Below are 24,978 nucleotides of genomic sequence, written 5' to 3'. Positions count from 1 at the left end.
TATAATGTGCATGTGCATCTGAGTGAGAAGTGGATCGAAAAATTGAATGAGATTACAATAGCCACTTGAAGGAAGGTCAATTAGTCTTCCTAGATGGGGAAAAACATTTGGGATTTCTTTGAATAATTTTTAAAACAGATTATTTGCATATATATATATGTGTGTGTGTGTATATATATTTATGGACATAAATTACTTTTATGTTGATACTTTTACAATTCTTCAAATAACTAAAATATCACATTGTCATATAATGGTGCTAGATGTAGAATTTGTGTTTGGGTCTATAATTTGACATATGTTTTCTCTAAAATTAAAAAAGCAAATACAACCCTGCCAACTTAGTATCTATATTAAATTTTGAGGTTTTTTGGTATAATTAGGATTACTATGTGATTCAGATAAAAACTTATTTATACAATTAAATTTATTGTATAATAAAGTGTTTTATTATAAATTCAAAAATAGGACACAAAATGTTAAAAAAAGTAAGGGCTTTTATTAAATAAATTACTTCTTTTCTTTACACATCAAATCTTTGAGGCATAGACTATTACTTCCTTTTCTTTTTTTTTTTTACACTACAATAGTTAATTTTATTTGTTCAAGAGCTCATATTGCAAGCATTAAACCAAGCATAGGCTTTGATTCTATGAGCCCAAATTCACACATTGAAGAAGATCAAAGCAAACCGCGATCCATGTACACAGATGAAAACTAAAGGCTCAGAGTTAATAACAGTGTAGTTTTTAAATTTCTATAGCCTAGAGCCCAGTAGTCACAGGTCTTTTAGGTCCTTCTGGATGTCCCACAGGGTATCTGCACTTTTCTTGAGCTGAGCAACTTCATCATCCTTTAGCTTCTGGTTGATAACGCTGGTTAATCCTCGGGCATTGAGGATACAGGGAAGGCTCAGGAAGACTTCATTCTCGATGCCATACATCCCCTTTACCATTGTTGACACGGGATGAATCCTCGATAGATTTTTTCAACATGGATTCAATAAGATCAGCCACACTTAATCCAATAGCCCAGTTGGTATATCCTTTTAGCTTGATGACTTCATAGGCACTTTCAACCACCATCTTATGCACTTCCTTCCAATTTTCACTATCATTGTCCGTTCCCATTTCTGGATTCAATTCCTGGAGAGAAACACCTGCCACATTCACGCCACTCCATACAGCCACACTTGAGTCGCCATGTTCCCCCAAAATCCATCCATGGCAGCTGCTGGGATGAATGCCAAGTTTTTCAGCCATAAGGTAGCGAAATCTAGCAGAATCCAGATTACATCCACTTCCAATCACGCGGTGTTTGGGTAATCCACTTAGTTTCCAGGTAACATATGTAAGAATGTACACTGGGTTGGAAACCACAATTATGATGCAATCAGGACTGTACTTGACGATCTGAGGAATAATGAATTTGAAGACATTAATATTTCTCTGCACCAGATTGAGCCGACTCTCCCCTTCTTGCTGACGGACTCCTGCAGTTACCACTACAATCTTGGAACTGGCAGTCACAGAATAATCTTTATCTGCCACAATTTTAGGCGTCTGAAGAAATAAGCTCCCGTGCTGCAGATCCATCATTTCTCCTTTAAGCTTATCTTCCAAAACATCTACAAGAGCAAGTTCATCAGCCAGAGACTTTCCCAGAATGCTGATAGCACACGCCATACCAACTTGTCCAACACCCACTACAGTGATCTTATTGTTTGGGACTGTTGCCTCTTCTTCTGCAACTGGTGCAATGAGTTTTTCCTTAAGAGTTGCCGTTTTGCACAGGAGGGAGAAGGCACTGGAGACCTCAGTAACAGCAGTGCGGAGAAGACAATGTCTATTACTTCCTTTTTTATATCTATTCCTTCCTTTCCCTTTATAACAGAATCCCGGATTCTAAGTGGACACAAACTCTAAGCTAAAAAATGATTACTTTTCCCATAGTCTCTTAAAGCTTGGTCTAATTAAGTTCTAGTTAATGAGATGCAAACTGTTACATAGTGCTCTGGAAAGTTTTCTTAAAAAGGAGGGGTCATGCATCTCTTCTGCCCTTTAAGCAACTAATTGGCATAAGATGTGATGGCTGAAGTTCTAGGAGCAACATTTGTTGATATGACTGAAGACCACATCCCGAAAGTGGCAGAGAAGTGAGCTTGAAGGGGCTAGTTCTCTACTGACTATATGGAATAGCTCTACTAACCTTAAACCATCAACCTCAGGAATTCTTTTATGTAAGGGAGAAATAAACTTCTATTTAGTTTGAATCACTGTTTTATATTATTACTTTTTCTTATGTGGTCCAATTCCATCTCAAATGATACACAACACAATTATTGAAATAATATATTAATATCATATTTAATTGCATGAGGAAATTAGGTAAATATATTGGACAAAATAAATTAATTTATTAATAAACAAATAAATAAACCAAACCATTGGCAGCATTTTTTATTTTTACTTTCTTCTTTATACTCTTCTGTACTTTTAAATTTTCTAAAATGGATAGGTAACACTGAAAAGAACATATTTCTACCTGAAGTTTGCATACATGGTTGCTCACTGTCTTATAAAAAATATGTTGGCTTGGAAGTGCAGAATATTGATTTGGGAGACTTCTTTTTACATATTGGCAAATCAATGTCTACAATGATTTTTTAAATTTAATTTTCTCTGAAGCCAACAACATAATAAGAGTGCTCATTTTGTTGCTTTATAACATAACACAAAGTAGTCCCTTTAAATTGAATAACTTGACTATATATCAGGAACATGATTTTTAACTTTCATTGAAAATTTGTTTCCTCCCTATAAAAATTATTGGTGAACAAATGATAATCTTAACTAGATTTGTAAAATAAATAGAGGCATCAGGATGATTCTAAGATTTTTGGCCTAAGCAACTAGACGTATAGAATATGTTCTGATGGGGAAGACCAAGGGAGGGACAGGATCCTCCAAACTAAACTTTGAAGAGGTATACAAAATTTAGTCCTGGATATGTTAGGTATGAGATTACTGTTAGAAATCTAAGTGGAGATATTGCATGGGGAATTAGATATATGAATCTGGAATCCAAGAAAGAGGCTTGAGCCAAAGATTTAAATCTGGGAGTCATCTTCTTTAGACGATATTTAAAATCATGAGTTGGGTGAGATCATTATCTCAATGAACTTATAAAGAGAAGAGATGAGAAAAAGTGAGGCAAGAGATAAACTAAGTGTTAGGAAGGATAACATGATAAACTACGTCAAATGTTGATGATAGGACAAAGAAATTTGGCAGACATATTTAGCATGTGTACATCAACGAGCACCTTAGCAGAAGTGTTTTGGTAAGGGATAGGGGATAAAGCCTGAAAGAAGTAGGGAAAGTGGAGGAGAGGAAAGTTGGAGAGAATAAATACAGATTATCTTTTCATGGAGTTTTGTTTTAAACAAGAGGTGAGAAATGAGGCAGTAGTTGGCATAGAAATTGAGGTCAGGATAAAATGTTGCTTCGTTTTGTTCTAATATGTGAAATATGACAACAAATTTTTACGCTGGTAGCAATGATTCAGGAGAAAGAAAAATTAATGATGTAAGAGACAGAAAGGAGAAGGGCTGGGGCTATGTCCATGGAGGGGATGTAATTAAGCATGCATGTGGAGAGTTGGCTGCAGGAAAGAGAACAGAGAGGTCACTGGTAGGAACAGGCAGAAAGGTAACTTAAAGGGACGCAGATACTGGTAGGTGGGTAGATGTAAGGGTGCAATAGTGGAGGCTCTTCACTGATTACTTCAATGTTACTCAGTGAATTGAGAAGTAAGGTCATTAGCAGAGAGTGAGGGTGGGCATGGAGGTGTTTGAGGTTTGAGGAAACAAGGTCTGGCTGAAATATTAGGTTATTATAGTGGAGACTGAATGGGTCCTGGAAACAGTGTGAATGGCCAGCAGCATTAGGGTCCACTGGGGGTTGTGGTCAGAAATATGAAGTGGAGTCAGTGAGCATGGTGTGTGTTTTTCTCCAGTCACTTTCACTTTCATTTTCAGCTGGGTGTAGGCATGAAGTAGGATAAAAATTGGACCTAACCTGGATTAGCCAAAGGAGTATGAGCAAGAAATGATCAAGAAAATGTGAAAGTGATTGTAGTGGATGTCAATGGAATTTAAGCCGAGCAAGGAGAGAAGGAGGCATATTCAGTGGGTGAGATTTAAAGTCAATAGATTGAAAATCCCAGTTGGATGGAAATATTGTAGGAGTTGGGATATTAAAGGGAATGAATTAGAAAGATGGAAGTGAATGCCTCAGGTATAAGTATAGGAATAGCTAAGATAGGATAGAAGACAAGACCACTTGAAGATTTCAAGGAACTGAGAAAAAGCAAACTTTGAAGCTTGAATTTTGCATGCAATTTTACAAACTTTCTAATTCTGTCTTTTTAAAATTAAGAGTTTCTTAATATCACAGCATAGGAGTTACAGAGTTATAGCTGTACAATTATGTAAGCATCTGTTTAAGGACAAGAATAAGATACAGGTATCTGAACTTTGTTTTTCTAGAAATAAAGAGCTAGAAAGGGACACCAATCTAGTTAATTCTGGTGTTGGTGTGATATTTTAAAGAGTTTAAACACATGGAATTGTCACTATCAACTATCTGTAATCTTCAAAAATGGCTACTTGATGTAGTTGAACCTAATATGTGTACTTGTATGCACGCAGTTATGTATATGCATCAGTATGGCAAAAATTCTCAAACGAAAGTAACAAAACCCAGTCTGATATTATTTTTGCAGGAATAGGCTTTCTGGAAAAGATATCTTCTGAGTTTCCCTTTTAAGGAGAAGAAAAATTAAGGCAGAGCAGGTAGGCAAGGAATGGCTTTCATTTTACACTTTTATAGTCTTTCTCCCTGGGCTCATTCTCAACAGACTCATTATCACAAGCTAGATGTCACTGATGTTTTTAACATTTTGGTTATAAAAATAATAACAAGCACAAATTTGTTTTCAAAAGATACAGACAATATAAAAATGTACACAGGAGAATAGGAAAGTTACCTTTTTCTTTTCTTTCGCAAACTTCAACTGTTTTTCCCAGAGGTAACCTGTACAAAATGCTGTCTATGTATTCTAAAGTCTCCTTTCCATGCATTGGCCTGTATCTACCTATACATATAAATGCATCTCTCCTCCTTTTCTTCATATTATCACAAAAATGGGAAAAATAATATGATGTGTTTTTCAATTTGAATTTTTTATTTAGTGATATATCTTATGGATCTTTTTGCATCAACATATATAGTATGACTGCATTGTACTCAATAGTATTAACATACAACCATTTTTTAAAATTTTGTTCTTTTTTTATGTTCTAGGGTACATGTGCACAATGTGCAGGTTTGTTACGTATGTATATATGTGCCATGTTGGTGTGCTGCACCCATTAACTGGTCATTTACATTAGGTATATCTCCTAATGCTATCCGTCCCCCGTCCCCCATCCCCCAAACTCACAACAGGCCCCAGTGTGTGATGTTCCCCTTCTTGTGTCCAAGCGTTCTCATTGTTCAATTTCCACCTATGAGTGAGAACATACGGTGTTTGGTTTTCTGTTCTTGTGATAGCTTGCTGAGAATGATGGTTTCCAGCTGCACCCATGTCCCTACAAAGGACACAAACTCATCCTTTTTTATGGCTGCATAGTATTCCATGGTGTATATGTGCCACATTTTCTTAATCCAGTCTATCATTGGTGGACATTGGGTTGTTTCCAAGTCTTTGCTATGGTGAGTAGTGCCAAAATAAACATATATGTGCATGTGTCTTTATAGCAGCATGGTTTCTAATCCTTTGGGTATATAGCCAGTAATGGGATGGCTGGGTCAAATGGTATTTGTAGCTCAGAATCCTTGAGGAATCACCACACCGTCTTCCCCGATGGTTGAACCAGGTTACAGTCCCACCAACAGTGTAAAAGTCTTCCTGTTTCTCCACATCCTCTCCAGCACCTGTTGTTTCCTGACTTTTTAATGATTGCCATTCTAACTGGTGTGAGATGGTATCTCATTATGGTTTTGATTTGCATTTCTCTGATGGCAAGTGATGATGAGCATTTTTTCATGTGTCTGTTGGCTGCATAAATGTCTTCTTTTGAGAAGTGTCTGTTCATATCCTTTGCCCACTTTTTGATGGGGTTCTTTGTTTTTTTCTTGTAAATTTGTTTGAGTTCTTTGTAGATTCTGGATATTAGCCCTTTGTCAGATAGGTAGATTGCAAACATTTTCTCTCATTCTGTAGGTTGCCTGTTCACTCTGATGGTAGTTTCTTTGGCTGTGCAGAAGCTCTTTAGTTTAATTAGATCCCATTTGTCAAGTTTGGCTTTTGCTGCCATTGCTTTTGGTGTTTTAGACATGAAGTCCTTGCCCATGCCTATGTCCTGAATGGTATTGCCTTGGTTTTCTTCTAGGGTTTTTATGGTTTTAGGTCTAATATTTAAGTCTTTAATCCATCTTGAATTAATTTTTTGTATAAGGTGTAAGGAAGGGATCCAGTTTCAGCTTTCTACACATGGTTAGCCAGTTTTCCCAGCACCATTTATTAAATAGGGAATCCTTTCCCCATTTCTTGTTTTTGTCAAGTTTGTCAAAGATCAGATGGTTGTAGATGTGTGGTATTATTTCTGAGGGCTCTGTTCTGTTCCATTGGTCTATATCTCTGTGGTACCAGTACCATGCTGTTTTTGTTACTCTAGCCTTGTAGTATAGTTTGAAGTCAAGTAGTGTTATGCCTCCAGCTTTGTTTCTTTGGCTTAGGATTGCCTTGGCAATGTGGTCTCTTCTTTGGTTCCATATGAACTTTAAAGTGGTTTTTTCCAATTCTGTGAAGAAAGTAATTGGTAGCTTAATGGGGATGGCATTGAATCTATAAATTACCTTGGGCAGTATGGCCATTTTCATGATATTGATTCTTCCTCTCCATGAGCATGGAATGTTCTTCCATTTGTTTGTGTCCTCTTTTGTTTCATTGAGCAGTGATTTGTAGTTCTCCTTGGAAAGGTCCTTCACATCCCTTGTAAGTTGGATTCCTAGGTATTTTATTCTGTTTGAAGCTATTGTGAATGGGAGTTCACTCATGATTTGGCTCTCTGTTTGTCTGTTATTGGTGTATAAGAATACTTATAATTTTTGCACATTGATTTTGTATCCCGAGACTTTGCTGAATCTGGGACACATTTAAAGCAGTGTGTAGAGGGAAATTTATATCACTAAATGCCCACAAGAGAAAGCAGGAAAGATCTAAAATTGACACACTAACATCATAATTAAAAGAACTAGAGAAGGAAGAGCAAATCCATTCTAAAGCTAGCAGAAGGCCAGAAATAACTAAGATCAGAGCAGAACTGAAGGATATTGAGACACAAAAACTCTTCAAAAAATCAATGAATCCCAGAGCTGGTATTTTTTTGTTTTTTAAAGATCAACAAAATTGATAGACTGCTAGCAAGACTAATAAAGAAGAAAAGAGAGAAGAATATACAACTATTTTTAAAACTACCTCTCTAGTTTTGGATGTTAGATTATTAGAAGTAAATGAGGATAATAATAATTCTACATTCACAAGATAGTATAAAAGTTGAATAATACAGCTTATGTGGAACACTTGTGAGAACACCTGGCATATAGTAAGCCTTCAAACCAACATTTGAAAAGTTTAATCTAATTTTTTCTAAATCTGATGGATGAAAATGATGAAAAATTGCTCTTATATTTGTTTTCCCTAATCAGTAAGTATTTTGAGTATCTCTCCACATGTGTATCTTTTGTTTTGTCCTATGTAGCTTTATATCCTTTACAATTAATCTCTTTTGGTTTGAGGACTTTTATATTCCAATCATAATTTTGGGGTATCAAATGCATCAAAACATTTTATGACTACTCTTCTGTTTTATATTTTTAAAGTAATATATACAGTAAAGACTTTCAGTGTCTTTACTTAACATCCTTTGGTTCAGGTCTGACTTCAGCTGTGGTTGTGGTGGATAGTGTCCCACATCAAGACGTCTTGGGACCTTGTCTAAAGACATGGGGCTTCCTCAGCCAGTATGTAATTATAGCCCAGAAACTAAAAGAGTGATAATGTCTCTAAGGGCAACCCTCAACCAATGGGTGACAGGAGCCAGAAGACAAATGTTCCAGAATCCCTTACTTTCTGTAGGCAATTCAAAGAAGCATTATGTATGCTTCTCAAAGATTCCCAAGTAATTGAGATCCCATTGCTTACAACTGTGGCCTCTGTATGTATTCTTGTATTTACTTTTGCTCTTCCTTATTCTTACCTTTCCAAATAACTTACTCCTGCTTCTTAGGTTCATCTCTTATATAAATTTTCTATCCCCAACTCTCAGGCTCTGCTTTTAAAGGAGTCCAAATTAAGACAATTGACACTGGAGTTGGCCCTGGTAAACAAACTGTGAAGATGGGATAGTGGAGTGGGATCATTAATTCATTCATTAGTCAGCAATAATTACCACATTGCATTTGATAAGTGGGTTAATACTATAGGTTGGTGATGGTGGAACGGTGCTTTTGATAAGTGGAGTGGTGATGGATGTAATTTCACAAACTCTTACTTGTAGCTTATTGGGATGAGTTATAAGCTAATGCTGAAGAATTAGGTTATGCCTTACCACTAGCAATTGAATGAGATAGAAGCAATGACACTTATGAGACTGTGGATTGGCTGACTTTTGTTAACTGCTTTAGAATTCTGAGGGGATAAAAGAGAATGGTAAACTCCTCTCTTTAAGCAGCCCCCGATCTTCTGTAGCCAGAAGGAAGCCTGGATGGAGTTTAATTCTAAGGTGGCAACACTGCAAAGGAGACTGTGTGTCAGTCTCAGTGGGAAAATTACATTAAAGTCAGAAAACAGAGAGGAGAATATTCAGAATCTGATGTTGGATAAATGTGCCTGAGAACTTTTAACTCCCAAATAGTACCAGGTTGTACATCCAATCTTTTATTCTGCTTCTCCCGCATTGTAGAGAAGGGAAGCATGCCCTTACCTTACCATACAAAGATATCATCTAAGGCAGATGTCCCATAGTTAATAGTCTCAAGATTCCATCTTTGTGTTCTCTCGCTGTGTTCAGCCAATAACTAAAGTCATGGTAGAGCCAAGCCTGAGAGGAAAATTCTCCTGGATGTTCCCAACTATTGGATGAAATAGTTATTTTATTGACAGTTGCAGGATTTGACTAATATTCATAAGCAGGAAACAGCAGAGCATGTACAGAAGTGGATCTTAAAAGTGTTGAACTAAGTAGGGTTAGGTTCAGAATGTAAGGCTGGAGAAGGGAGAGTTTATTGGCATAGGAATGCTTTCCTTTGCCCGGAAAATTGAAACCCATCTTGTATGCTTCCAACATGGCTACTTGAAGCTTGGGCTTGATGATGGCCTTTAGTGAATGAGTTGGAGATGCAGTAACTGACTTGTGAGTGTATTAAGGATGGCGTTAGAGGAAAGAATATTAGAATGGATTTATTATATGAGGACACAAAACCACTTTACTGTGAAAGTCCACAGGACACTTCCTCAGTAAAGCAATAAATAATGGACCTGTGAGGGACACACTAATATTGGTGAGAAGCTCAGTGGTTGCTGTGCTCTGAAGACCAGTGTTGACAGTAGAGTAGATTGTCATGGAAATGGGTTAGCAATGATAGGTTCATGGAAGATCAGAGTCCAGGAAAAGATTCTTAGGCATTAGAGGTGAATGAGATGGAATTACCATAATGAGCATCAGGGTTAGAGTGACAAACAGGTTGCCTTCACCTACAGGGACCTCTGGCAATGACTGTTAGACCAAGGTATTTATAGGGTGAGAATGATGGCATTTCTTGACTTGTATAACCAAAATATTATACTAAAATAACATAAACTGGAAGGAAGACATCTATTTGTTAACGGCACAATGAAAAATTCAGTCTCTCATTCTGTTTCAAAAACAGAACCACTCAGAAGCAATCAATTGAAGGAAAGATCAAGTTCCCTTGAGGAGGATTTTGTAACAACATTACAAGAGTACACATAAATATTTCCTAGTATTTTTCCAGTGAGACCTGTACCAATTAACAAGCTTAAGTGTATACCAGGAAAAGCGGGAGTGCTTGGTCTTTTGATGGATTTGGGATACAAAGCTTCAGTTGACACAGGTACTAAGAGATCCAGAAACCTATCTTGTCTTTCACTCCTTCCTTAGAAGAAATAATTAGACTTACTGATAGTAAATCCAAATGAGTTTACAAGCCGTACTGTCCACAGTCCCCAGATGGAATTCAAGGGGTTGACCTTTTCTTCAAACTTAAAAGATTCAAGAGTAGTGGTTTCAATATATTCCTGTTCAAATCACCTATATGGTTTACAAAGAAAAAAACAGATGGATCATAGCATATGTGGGTAAACTACTGTAATGTTAACCAAATTGTATTAGCAATTGCTGCTGCTATACCAGATGTGATATTTTTATTGAATCAAGAAATACAGCTTCTGGTACTTGATATGTTATTATTGACCTGGTAAATGTGTTCCTTTCCATCTGTATTGGTGAACAAGATCAAAAACAGTTGTTTTTACAGGAAAGAAAAGAGCCCACTTTCACTTTCTTTCCTCAAAGATCTATTATATCTATGGCATCTGCCACAATATAGTCTTCAGGGTCTTTGATAATTTTGACATTCTACAAAATTATCAGGGCCACTATATTTTTATATCATCCTAATCAGACCTGATGGAAATAAACTGGTCAATAACCTGGATGCTCATCTAAAACATATGTGTAAGAGAGGATGGGCAATGAATCTTATAAAAATTCAGAGACTTGCCAAATTGGTGAAACTTGGGGGAATAATTTGGGGTCTTACTGGAACATCCTCTCAAGGTAAAGAACAAATCGTTGCACCTTGCAGCTGTCAACTCTTAGAAAAATGCACAGTGTTTGGTTTAGTGTACTTGAATTGTTTGGATTTTAGAGGCAGTGCATACCATACTTCCAGCTAATGGCTATTTAATTATTTGAAAGATTGCTAATTTTGAGTGAGGTCCAATGACAAAGAGGGTTCTTTATCAGATCTAAGCCATATATAAACTATCCTGCTACTGGAGGGCCTAGCAGATCCAATGGTGCTACATGTAGAAAGCCCCAGTAGTAAGCCGAATGCCTTACCATGATACATCAAGCAGCCATGAGGTCAGAACTGCCCACTAGAAGAAAGGTTTGTCACCTTATCTACCAAGTCATTATGCCTTTCAGATACATCAGTGACTCGCTGCAAGATGGAAATCGTATATTAGCGATTGGGCCAAAACTGCTTCAAAGAACAGGTATATCACTGTTTCACTGATGCCTCCTCAATCCTTATGGAGCATTCCCTTCAAGAAGCTGATGGCAGGGGATAAATTGGGCCTAGTTCATATGTACACTGGCTCAATATGCTAATGTGAGCCAGATATGGAATATCGATGTTACTGCCTCTCTAAAAGATACTGACTGATGAGAGGAGATCACTTCGTCAGGCAAGACTATGAACAGTATACCTAGTTTTCCCTTTCATATGGATGGAAAAATGGCCTGAAGTAAGACTACATATGATTTCCTGTGCAGCTGTGCATGGCTTGGCTTATTTGTCAAGAACAGGGGTTGGCAAGCTATGTCTTGCAAGCCATATGTGGACTATTACATACTTTTATATGGCCTGTGAGTTTAAAATGATTTTTACATTTTAAAATATGGGAACATTATTTCAACAGAATAATATTTCAAATTATATATAAATCATAAGAACTTCAAATTTCAGTATTCATAAATACAGATTTGCTAAAATGTAGCCATGCTTATTTACATACTCTTTATGAATGTTTTGTGCTACAAAAACAGAGTTGAATCATTACAAGAGAGACTGCATGGAACAGAAAACCTGAAATATGTACCACAGGTATTTTTACAAAACAAGTTTATGGATTTTTGGACAAGGGCTTGGGAGGAGAAAGACTGGAATATTATAGGTAAGAAGGACTTTAAAAGAGCCATATGGATGGACATTTTGGAGTAATAGCAGACGTTCATGTCCCACATCACTGCCCAATAAAAAGCGTCACTGCAGAGGAGGCATTCACAACCAGTAGACAGGATGAACCATCTGACAGAGGTCATTCAGCCTCTGTCCTCAAACTGCTGCTAGCTCTAAAGGCCTATGATATAATGTATCATAGATGAAGATTCTTCATGTGTCCAGTAGCATGGGCCTTCTTTTTCCAAGGATGATACAGCTGTATGCCTGCCTTATCAGCAGCAGAGTCCAACTCTGGGTTCTTGATACAGTACATTGTTGAGCAAATCAGCTATCTACTTAGTGTCAGATGATTATAGAGAACCTTATTTAACATGGTGGGGGGCAGCGATTCATTCTTACTAAAATTAACACCAACTCCAGATATGAATTTGCCTGTTCTACCTACAATAGAGCACCAATCTCACGTAACGTCATTACCTGAAAGTTTAGAGAATGTCAGATTTACTGATGTGGGATCCATCAAAACAGATCCTTAGACATGACAATAGGATTTACTCATCAAGCTGCCAATGTGATAGAACTTTGAAATAGCCTTATTTAAATCACAGGTATGGCTGCTTGGGGATACAAAGGTCTTACAAAGCCTTACTGCTGTTCTTCAGGAGGCATTACATAGTTGATCAAACTTCTACTGTATGAGGCTATATCTTCAACAGTCAGAGTATGTAGATTTAAGGAGCAAGAGGAGGAAGTAAGATTAATCCTTCCCATCGTAACTTCAAGGGCGCACTCTAGGAATTAGTCCTCTTTGTTCACACAACTGTAGGCTCTGTGAATTCGAGCTTCTGCTTCCCAAGCCTGTATTAGGGATATGATAAGGATGTGACATAATTCCCTTTGTCAGGGCCTGGAGGAACCCTAGGGTATAAGCCTAAGAATTCTAGAATTCATGGTAAAGGAAGAGAAAATGATGACTTTGTACTCAGTGTAACTCTGGTTACTGTAGCTTATTACACTAAACTGTTTGAATCGGCCTTTTTTTTTTTTTTTGAAGACAGGGTCTCTCTCTGTCACCCAGGCTGGAGTGCTGTGGTGCGACTTCGGCTCACTGCAAGCTCCAGCCACCACGCCTGGGTAATTTTTTTTATTTTTTATTTTTTAGTAGAGATGGGGTTTCACTGTGTTGGCCAGGATGGTCTCGATCTTCTGACCTCATGATCCGCCCGCCTCGACCTCCCAAAGTGGGGGGATTACAGGCGTGAGCCACCATGCATGGCCTGAATCAGCCTCTTTTAAAAGACTGTGGCTGGTCACCAATTTGACAATTTAGTGACAGAGTGGTTTTAATGTAAGACATTAGTGGAGAAGAGTGGTGCAAAAGGTGGACTGTAGTCAATGCTTCATTGTGTGGAGTCACCGTCCCATTGGACCACGTCCGATTTCAGCCACTGAGTGCCAAGACCTCTGTGCGAGCTCAGACGTACATTGACATAGTATCACCTTCAGTACAAGCCGTGCTTTTCTCTGCCCTCTTCTGAAGTCCTGAGAACTCACTCAGTCATTGTGCAAGTGAAGCCCAGAAATGTGGAGAACTTAGAACTCCGAGGGTGACCCTCAACCGAGGTGGGGCAGGAAACAGGACATAAATGCCCTGTTTCCTCTTTTCATGAGAAATTCAGGGAAACAATTGAGATATCCCATTGTCTACAACATCAGACTCAAAAAATTCAATAGCCTTATATTTATTTTCCTTATTTCCTTTCTCCCTCTTCCTCATCCCTGTTCTCCGTGATCACTTCCAAAATAAATTACTTGTACCAAAATCCAGTGTAAGTTACATGTGCATGAGAGTTATCTCAGGCTTTCCTTCCAAGTAATTCGAACTGAGAGAGTTTCATTTGAAACACTGAAGTTACAGAATTTTTGTGTGCTTAGAGCTATTATTCTTTCCCTTCATGTTTTCTGTGTGTTATTTTTTCTTATACAGGCCTAACTTACTTTATGAAAATATTTGCCTATATATCCTTTTAATGTTTTTATAGTTTATTGTCTGACCATTGCTCATTTACTTTTGTGGACTTTATGAGGTATGAATTTATCTTTATTTGTTAATAAATGCAGAGTCAACTATCTATCAACATTTTTTTTACACAGTTCCTTCCTCTTACGAACTGAGTTTGAATGTCACTTGTATCACACAGACAATTTCCACTTAAAGTTTTTTATGACTTATTGGTCTATATTTATATTACTGTGTTTACATTCACAGTATTTTAGTTACAGGAAATATTGATATCTGAGAGGGCAAGTTCTGCCTTCAGTTTTTTATTTATCTATTTTTTCACAATTGCTTTGACTATTTTTGTACACATTTTGTTCAATAAAACTTGAAAATCAGCTTTTCAAATTTTATTCAAAAATCTCTTTGGGGTCTTTGATTGAGAGACTGTTGAATGTATAGATTGATTTGTGGATACATAACATCTTTTTTAAACTTTCCCATTTGGGAATTAATCTATTGAGGGTTTCTTTTTGACCCCTGGTAAAGTTTACTCACTTATTTTCTCACTTTGCCTACTTAAATTTCTTATAAAAATTTATATACATATTATACAAATTCATATAAATCTTATATATCTTATAAGACTCTTACAAGAAATATAAGTAGGTAAAGTAAGAAAATAAGTGAGTAAAACAACTTATTTTATTAAACTCATTTTATTAAATAATAAGACATATAATATTTCTATAGATTTATGAAATAGATAAGATTTATATCTTTACAAGATATATAAGATTTATGTCTTATAAGAAATATAAGAAAGATATATAAGAAAGGTATATTACAAGATTTATATCTCACAAGGTATATTAAAAGATATATCTTATAAGATATATATTCTTGTGTATTTTATGTTTTTGTTTTTATAGTTTATTGTTTGTGAATGGGATCTTTTGTTTTGTTACAGTCCCTGCTTGTTGGGAATATGTAGGAAGTGTGTTACATAAAAGAACTATTGGTTTCATAAGTTAATATTGCATTCAGGCCAACTTAGGAAACTCTCTTTGTTTTATTGTATTTTTTGTTTGTAGAGTTAGATTTTTTAGGAATATAATTATGTCATCTGTAAACAATGAAAATTACTTTTTCTTTTCTTTTTTGTTTTTACACATGGAGGAGTGTAGACAATGTGCTTAACTGGTCATCTTTCTCATTAAGTTTTTAAAAAATTTTCATATATGGACCAAGCAAATTTTGAGTCCAGATGGAGATAACTCTTGTGTTCAGAAAGACTGAAAACCGTGGCTAATATATAGGCATAAAAATCTCAAATCAGAAAATCAAATCGAGGAAGAGCCAGGAGTCAGAAAGTCAGAATCAGGTCCCAAGATACTTATCAAGAACCAGCTAAGGTCAACATCAAGGAACAGAAAATTTAAGCTAAGATTCAGGAATGCTGGAGACACTGTTTTTCTCTGAAAAGAGTTTTCAGTTTGAAAGGTGGATATAAGATGGTCAGAGATTGAATGTGTCAGTTGGAAACTGAGGTATGCGAGAATCATGACAATGGAACCTTACAAGGGAAAGGAGGGCAAAAGTCCAACTGTGGATTCCAGACTGCTCCTTACTTTTATGGGATTTTTTGCTAATTAAATTCAATTTTTATTTTATGTTCCGGGATACATGTGCAGGACATACAGGTTTGTTGCATAGGTAAACATGTGCCATGGTGGTTTGCTGCACCTATCAACTCGTCACCTAGGTATTAAGCCCAACATGCATTAGCTATTTATCCTGATGCTCTCCCTCCCCTTGCTACACCCTCCCCTCACTTCAACAGGCCCCAGTGTGTGTTGTTTCCCTCCCTTAGCCCATGTATTCTCATTGTTCAACTCCCACTTATAAGTGAGAACATGCAGTGTTTGGTTTTCTGTTTCTTCTTTAGTTTGTTGAAGATAGTGGCTTCCAGCTCCATCTATGTCTTTGCAAGTCATTCTATGGGCTATAAGAAAACTGTGTATAAAAGTTTTTGTTTTAACCTTTCCCCGCTGCAAAGAGTTTGCACAGAAAGCCTACCTAGCATTGCTGTTGAAGGGCTACGACTTGAATATATAACTGGCTATTAATAATAAGTAAAGTAGAAACTCTCTAAATTAACTTCTTATCACTGCAAATTATCATTTTGAGTAAAAATATTGAATAATTCTTAATTGCACTCATACAAAGATATGGATTCTTTTTGAGAAGTGGAGTAATATAACTATTAATTGACTTCCCTATTTCTCTAATATCAGGTGATGTCTATCAGCTCTCAGATCTAAATGTAACTGAAGAGCCTGTGACTATATATACTAGCTTAATAAATATTTAGAATAGTCCTATTACTATATATTAAGAATATAATTAAGAAGATACTATTTTATATCAACAATCCTCATATTTTATGTATATTTATTGTAGGCATAGAGATAGGCAGAGATAGGCCATATTAATTGGTGAAAAGAAGAAAAAAATCCCTACACATGAATAGAATAAGAGAAATAAAGTATTATCAGTCATCCCAACATAAATGAGTACACATAAAAGTGTGAAATGATGAGTATATTTTCTGACATGGCAGTGTAGTTAGAGATTCTGGGGAAAAAAGTGTTATCAGCTCCCTTAAATTTGAAACTAGAGAATAACTTCAGTCACTCTTGACAGAAAAATAAATGTATTGGATAAAGTCAGCTGCGAAGAAAATTTTAAATCAAGAATCAATGAATAAAGAGAATAATCAATGAAAAACTTGTATTGAGCAGGTGGTTCACTAGTCTGTAATAATTGGAGTGAGAATAATAAAGATGTTTGTATTCAGTATTAAAAAGAATACAGTCAATTGAAATAGAGAATAATGAGAAGCATACAAAGATAAAGCTTTATGTTTTATTTTATTAGAAAAATGAGTTGTAAATGAAATATTAATAAAACATCAAAGGAATATGAATGAAAAATATTGATGCTGTAGAATGGTAAAATTATAAGTTTAACTTAATGAGAATTAAATTCTAGGGAATAGCTTATGACATTCACACACTAAACACAGATTCATCATCATTCACTGTAGTATGATAATCACCACCACGAACAATTATGATTTATCTATTACTTCCAGTTTTGAGGAACATGGTCTTATTGATATATCAAGTATGTTTTGCAGATCCATATGTGATTGTTATCCGTAAAAAATAAATAAATAAATTAGGGTCAATTGTAACAGATTAGTGAAATTCTAACACTGACCATTAATACATTTTTTTTTTTGCCTATTTAAGACAGTCTGTAGACCCCATACTTGTGAGTAGAGAAGAATTCATTATTTTATGAGGAACCATTAAAATATTTAGCTTTAACATTAGATCCAGGGCTAAAATTAATGAATGATTTGCAAGGTTTGGAGTAGTAACAAAGATTCAAGTTTCTTTTCAAAAGATAGAATTGAAATGATCAACACTTACAGATAATTAGCTTTTATACAACCCAGTAATTGCCAGAACTCTCACGTATGGGAAATAACTGTTTCCAATTCTGACAAAGTGACATATACATAATTGTTCATGCATTGCAACTCACTTTAAGAATTTGCCTACAGAGAAGACGGTAAAGAGTTCTTTCTTCTCTGTCAAATGTATTATATAGTTAGGGTTGCTTGGTCATAATCAGTGCAAAAACAATGTCTTTTTTTCTGTTTTGTTTTTAGTTTTGCTTTTATCAAAGTTCCATTAGCACTAGAAAGGATGCTTTTGTACAGAACTTTCTACAGATTGAGGTTAAAACCGTGGGATGAAGCTGCCAGGACTTTACTAAACAGAATGATTTCAAGTTTTCTCTGGACCACTTGGCTACTACCAGTGAAAGAACGAAAGGGTACTCTGTCCAGGACTGGGCAGTGTGGAATTTCAAGAGGTAAATTACATTCTTCTCTCAGCTAATGTCTCCACAGTTACTATCTGTTTTGTAGACAAATTGTTAACTGTCACGAACAGGTACCCAGTACTTAGAAATATGTGAGGTATCTCATGTCAACAACAAAAGTGGTGGGAAAATGCTAAGCACATAATTAAAGATGGCAAATCATCACAATGATGTTACCAAGCTCTTCTGAATATTTTAGCAACATTTTACAGAAACTCTCCGTGATAGTGAAAATGCAATGCTTTCCTCTTTGGTTATATGAAAATAGCTACTAAATAAAGGCATTATAAGTCAATGGAAGAAACAAAATGAGAAATAAGCCATTCATTCATATACTCTATAAGCAGAAAAAGATAATGAAAAATAGTCTATTCATCCATAACTCTAGAGTTACATTCCTAAGAAACTACATGTTATCAAAAGTTGTGATATACAATTTTTAATGAGAAAAATAATTAGTAGCTAAAGACTTTCAGATTTGCTTTCAATAATTAAGTAAGTCAGGGGTCTCCAACCCCGAGGCCGCGGACCGGTACCAGTCCATTGCCGGTTAGGAACCAGGCTACACAGAAGGAGGTGAGCGGCTGGCGAGTGAGCATTACCACCTGAGCCTGGCCTCCTGTCAGATCAGCAGTGGCATTAGATTTTCATAGGAGTTGGAACCCTCTTGTGAACTGCACATACGAGGGGTCTAGGTTGTGGGCACCTTGGGAGAATTGAACTAATGCCTGATGATCTGAAGTGGAATAATTTCATCCCCAAACCAACCCCAGTGCTCACCATCCCCCACCCCCAGATCCATCCATGGAAAAATTGTCTTTCAGGAAACCAGTCCCTGGTGCTAAAAATGTTGGGGACCTCTGAAGTAAGTTATATTTTGTGGCACTAGGTATATTCTGTTATCACAAGTTACAAGTAACATACTAGTTGATCAATACAGATCAAAAAAGTGACTTAAACTATGCTAAGAAAATCCTGTTAAGAAACTTTAATGGGGTCTTTGCTCAAAAGTAATAGGCTTTTCATCTCATACCATTTAAGATGGCTTTCATCAGAAAACAAAAAGGTAAGTATTAGTGAGGGCATGGGGAAGCTGGAACCCTCGTACACTGCTGGTGAGAACATGAAATGGTGGAACCACTTGTGAAATATAGTAAGGTGGTTCCTCAAAAAATTGAACATAGAATTACCATATGATTTGGCAATTCCATTTCTGTGTATATATCCAAAAGAATTCAAAGCAGGGACTCAAAGAGATATTGTATACCCACGTTCACAGCAGCATCATTTACAGTAGACAAAAGTTGGAAATAACCCAAATGTTCATCAATGGATAAGGATAAGCAAAATGAATGTATATATGAAATGGCATATTATTCAGCCTTAAAAGGAAGAAATTTTTACACATTGTACATCATGTATAAGTCTTGAACACATTATCCTAAGTAAAAGAAGCCAGTTATAAAAGGATAAATACAGTATGATTCCACTTATGTGAGATACCTAGAGTAGTCAATGTAATAGTGACAGTAGGTACAATGGTAATTTCCAGGGGCTGAGAGAGGGGTGAGTGGGGAGCTGTTGTTTAATGAGTAAAGGGTTTCAATTTTGCAAGGTGAGGGTTTGGAAGATGGATTGTAATGATGGTAGCACAACAATGTGAAGGTACTTAATGTTACTGAACTGTATGCCTAAAAATGATTGGGATGGTAAGTAGTATGGTAAGTATATTTTTATCACAATTAAAATTATTTTTAATGTAATGGGCTTTTACCATTACCCCATCACATGCATAAACACACCATTACATACATACATTTTTACTATGATTAAAGCACAAAGATATGATAATATCTTTTAATAAAACAAAAAATCAAAGTACAGCAGAATTCACACTCACAAAGGCAGACAAAAACCGTGAATATACAGTTTGATTACTCAGACTCTGAAAGTGGTTGTGTGTGACTAAGCCGGACTTTTCTCCTGTTGTTTCATTTACGTTCTCAATTATCAGGTAATGACTAATATTGGTCTCTGTAAGTTCTATTTCAGAATTAATCTCTTTTGTTAAGGTCAATTTGTATTAAAAAGACACTACAGGAGAAATATTTGGGTGTGGTGGTGTGGTAAGTTTTGTATTTGGGTTTATGTTTCAGTGAAAATTAAAGTGTTATATAAAATATTTTAGTTTGGGGAGGGTCAGTCTGTAACCAAATATTCCACTCTAATTAGTCCCAACATTTGCTTTCATGTGTATGATCACATTGGGGCCCAGCGGTTACCTGAAGTGGTAGTATTTTTCTCTTATATATTAGAGGGCATGTTGGCTGTTGCTAAGTTGACATACTCTAAAAATTAAAATGCTAACATTCTGCATGTACTTTTGTATTCATGCAGAATTATTTCTACCAATTATTTAAAATCCTTATTTTTTGAACTAATTTACAATTGGCAGCAATTTTTGTAGACTAAAGCTTGATTTTTAAGTTATTCGGTCAATTCAGATTTTGATTTGATACCACAAAAATAGCATGGTATAACAGAGTAATTGTAATGGACTAAGAAAAAAAGAAGAGAAACAAATTTGATCTAAGACTAAGTCATTTGAGCCAGAGGAAGTCTAAGGAGCTCTACGAAGTTTTTACATTAGTTTGAATGATGAAGAACCATGAAAGAATAACTAGAGAATTATTAGTTATCCTGAACTGAAAAGACCTGTGCTTTAGTATTTAGTTGTGTGTTTGGATTTTAAATTCTGTCTTTTTTGGGTACCAAATTGTATAATGATTATTGGTAAATGTACCATTAGTTACATTCCCAATGAGAAATTTTTGAAAATGTCTTTTAATTTTTTTTTTTGAAATGTATTTTTGTGCGCATTCTCATATTGGCCCATGATGATATTGGGTTAACTTATAAAAACTCTTTATTTAGTTTCAGCAAAACAATCTTATCCAAAATGTTAAACTAGTACTATTAATTTGAATTGTGTTTGATAAATAATTTTGTGTTTGACTTTTGCATTTTTCTATGGGCTATGAACACCAAAAATTTATTTCTGATTTTATGTTTATACTTATTCAGGAAATACTATATATATAATAAAAATAAATACTGGCAACCCGCTAGAACTTTTACTTTTAAAGGATGCATGCGTTTGTACAAGAACTAGCATACAATGGAATAGTCTAATGTTTAAAGCTTAATGTTAAGAAATTCTATTTTCATGTCTTTTGTAATTCTGTAATTAAAGTTATTTTGTTGGGGGAGCCACAGCAAACTGATTTATCTAGAGTTACACTGTATGATTTTTAGAAGAAAGACTGAGGAAGTGATAAAAATATAAAAATAAATATGCAATTACCGACATGAAAAACACCACTAGGATTTCAGTCAATCACTATATGATTAAAATATTTACCTATGATAAAAGAAACAAGGTATTTGATAAAGTACTGATTTGCATTAAGAAGTGATGTACTGCTAAGATAATCAATACTACAATCATTTTACTATTTTGCATTTAAGTTGTTTGGAAAAAGGTTTCTCACAATCTATTAGCCATTTAAAAAGCCTTGGAATGGGCTTAAATATTTTGAACAGATCTAGATTGTGAAATAAGTCTTCAGTTTTTAGAGCCAAAAATAAAGGATTGAGGGTAAAGGGTAAAGGACAATATGGTTTAGACTTTAAATGGAAAGAGAACAGAGACAAAGAGAAAATGATCTGGCATTATATGCTCACATCGATGGCAGTAATTAGGCTTTGCAGTATCATTAGATATGATAACAATCATTTGTAGCCTTTTATAGTGTTTCACATGCTAAGCATACAGAACCACATGGTAGCAGGACCCTTAATATTTTTCACTGTTATTTTTTTCTAAGGGAATAATGGTATTCAATTGTCATGAATTGGGGAGATACACAACACAAATTTGGATTCTTATCTCCCATGGAGAAAAGATGGAATGTTTTATGCCTTTTAACCATCTGCAAAATGTATGGCAGTAGTAAAATGCTAACAAGATCTTGAGGTGAATATTTTGAAGGGTGTAGCATTTAAATGTATAAAAGTCAGTTTGGCATTACATTAAACATTGAGTTAATGTTCCTACCACCTAACGACTGAACTATGACATATTATACTATATTGTTAAAGTTAAACAACAATATTCCAGGTTTCAATTTTGAGAAATCAGTAATTAATCAGTTCAAAATTTTGAATGGTGTGGTTTGTGTAGAGGAAAACTCCTAAATGAATACTTTGAAAATTCTCTACAGTAGAAAATGAGAAATGTCTTAAATAAACACTATATTTAAGACAATATAATGGTCAGCCTTAACAGATAATCATGTTTGGTTTTTTCTCTGGAACATTCAAATTAAAGTGAAGATCTAATTTTTATTTAGTTTTCAGGTACTATTAGAAAGTATAAGAATTAAATTAGAATTATTGCTTGAGTTAGAGCTCTGCGTCTTTATATGTTCAAGCTAATCATAGTGAATAAGCAATTCCTATTTCAAATTTGATTTCCAAATGTAAATATTCAATATAGTCAGATTCCTTGGCATAGCTCTATGAATTTTTGCAAGCTTACCAGATACCAGTTTTTGCGCAATTACTTTAGTTGATTCAATAATCTCGAAGGGTATGGAACAGAATGCAGAGTGTTGCACATTTCCTAGAATTTGAATAGATTGAAAAAACTATGAAAGGTGATGTAGCTAATTTTGTCTTTCTTAAGATAAAGATAGAGTGCAAACTACCTTGGGTTATGCTTAGGTCAGATTTTTGTTCATCCCATACAGCAGTTTTTGTTTTCTGGCTATACTTCTAATTCAGTTCATCTTTTTTTTTTTTTTTTTTTTTTTTTTTTTTGATATTTAAGCCAGAAAGCTAGTGTAAAGGTAGAAGATATGCTCTTCTATTACCTGGTTCTTTTAATGATAATATGAATACTACTTTTAGCCACATTTCAAGGTTTTTCTCTACTGATACTGATAATGTCTCTAAAAACTTGTAATTAAGTGCCACAAAAATTTCCTCTTCCCACTTGCTAACTGAGCTGACAATTAGTCTCCTCTTTCAAAATAAAACTTTAACTTTACAGAAGTTAGTCAGAAATAGGTCTAGTACATCCGTTAGAGGCATCTAAATTCAAAATGTAATCTGAAGAGCAGCATGAGTACTTGCTAAAGAAAGAGATGAACTGAAAATGTAGAACACAAAACTAGAAATATGCTTGCTTATATCCATCTGATTGGGACTTCCAGAATTTGGAAAATAAAATCTTTACTCCTCGAATGGCTTTCACTTTGCTTAACAGGCACATTTCATTCCCACTTCTGATGCCTTCTGATCTGATGCATTTTAGTTAATTCTTGATATCTCAGAGACTAAGCATATATATTGAATATCCATATATTCTCTTGTCTTGTTTCCAATTCAACTTTTTAATATATACTAATTAAATTATGATTGGTTAGGGGGTAAGCAACGTAGTACTGGGGTTGCTGAGAGTAATCTAGATTCCAGTTATGGCTATCCTAATGGAGAGATTAAGTGGAGATATTTGTGGGGAGAGTAAGCAAGATTTGGAGACCTTGATTTGATGTAGGAGGCAAGGTGAGTGACACTGAGTGTCCAGTGCTGTGGAGGAGCGATAAGATTAGTGAGAAGGAAGACACAGAAGGAGAAACAGAGAGAGAGGGAGAGGTAATGGGAGCGAGGGAATGAGTTCAAATTCAGCCTATTGGGTTTGAGGTGCCTCCACTATATTCAAGTGAAGGTTTCACAACCAATATAATATATAGGCTTGGAATTTAGAAAAGGGGTCCTAGCCAGAGAAATAGATTTGTTATTGATGAGTACAGCAGGGAAGTGAATTTCCAAATATGGGAGAAATTGATGAGATACGGTGTGTATTTTGGGGAAAAATATCTGAAAGAACATCACCATTAAAAGAATGCAGAGAGGAAAAAGAGTATTAAAAAGGAACCAAAATCTCACAGATCACCACTAAAGAACTTATTCATGTAACTAAATACCACCTGTTTCCCAAAAACCTATGGAAATACAATTTTTTAAAAGTGTTTGCAAGTTAAAAAAAAAAAAAAGGAACTGAGGAAAAATGACCTTAGAGGTAGGCTGCCCACTGACTTCAGGGGAACGCTGTCTAAACTGAAAGCCCTTTAGATTGCCTCACATATATTGCTGGATGTATTTTCTGGAAAATGTTTCCTGTTCACTCTTTGCTCAAGTGTAATAAACTCTTTTTTGTTGTTTCCTTCATATGCCATGTACTTTCATTCCTCTGGAGGCTTGCCCAGGATCCTTTTCTTTCTTCTTTCTACTAGCAAAACCTGGATTAAGTATGTTGCTTTCACTATGAAGCTCATTGTGGTACATGGTATGAAAAATGAATATTTTAATATTCAACTTTAAATATTTTAAATACTTGAAAACAAATTTTTTCAGAACATCTGAAAATAACCAAGTTATAATATTTCCTTCATTTTCAATTCTTTGTTTTAATTGTGAATTCTTGATAGCCTGTAAACTCTCTTAGGATCAAGACTTTTGCAGTATCCTCAATTGTAAAATACAATCATATGTATCTCATGGGTTTGTTAGGACTAACAAAAAAGGACGGGATGTGTAAGGACTTAGAGCAGTCTTAATATGTATCAGGGGCTCCAAATATAGTAGTTAATAGTGATGACGATGATCTTATCTTTGTGATCTCAGGATTTCAAAACTTCTTAATAGATTTATGAATTTAAATAGAGAAAAGTACAAATATAATCAGTATATGAGATCAATTATTGTAATCCATTCATTATCAGAAAGACAAAAGAATATCTATTTATTCTGGATACTTGAAGCATAAGCATTTTTAAATGCTTTTAGCTACCCAGTTGAGGATTTATAATTTTTTTCCACTGACTTTTTAAAGTTGGT

The 24,978-nt window shown here is 35.2% G+C and overlaps 1 protein-coding gene and 1 pseudogene across 2 annotated transcripts in view; both read right to left on the bottom strand.

The window, feature by feature from the left end:
• Positions 1-24,978, bottom strand: part of LOC126955052 (peptidyl-prolyl cis-trans isomerase A-like) — a 789,087-nt gene that overhangs the window by 582,275 nt on the left and 181,834 nt on the right. The gene's annotated exons all lie outside the window — the stretch shown is intronic.
• On the bottom strand, positions 552-18,614 carry LOC126954398 (L-lactate dehydrogenase B chain-like; annotated as a pseudogene). Its single transcript, XR_007725606.1, has 2 exons — positions 18,552-18,614; positions 552-1,904 (listed from the first exon to the last, which is right to left on the bottom strand). The product of XR_007725606.1 is annotated as an L-lactate dehydrogenase B chain-like (transcript).

Source organism: Macaca thibetana, chromosome 5 (assembly GCF_024542745.1).
Source record: "Macaca thibetana thibetana isolate TM-01 chromosome 5, ASM2454274v1, whole genome shotgun sequence".
NCBI lineage: Eukaryota > Metazoa > Chordata > Mammalia > Primates > Cercopithecidae > Macaca > Macaca thibetana.
The sequence above is the reverse complement of the archived record's forward strand: the minus strand, read 5'-3'. Positions and strand labels throughout refer to the sequence as shown.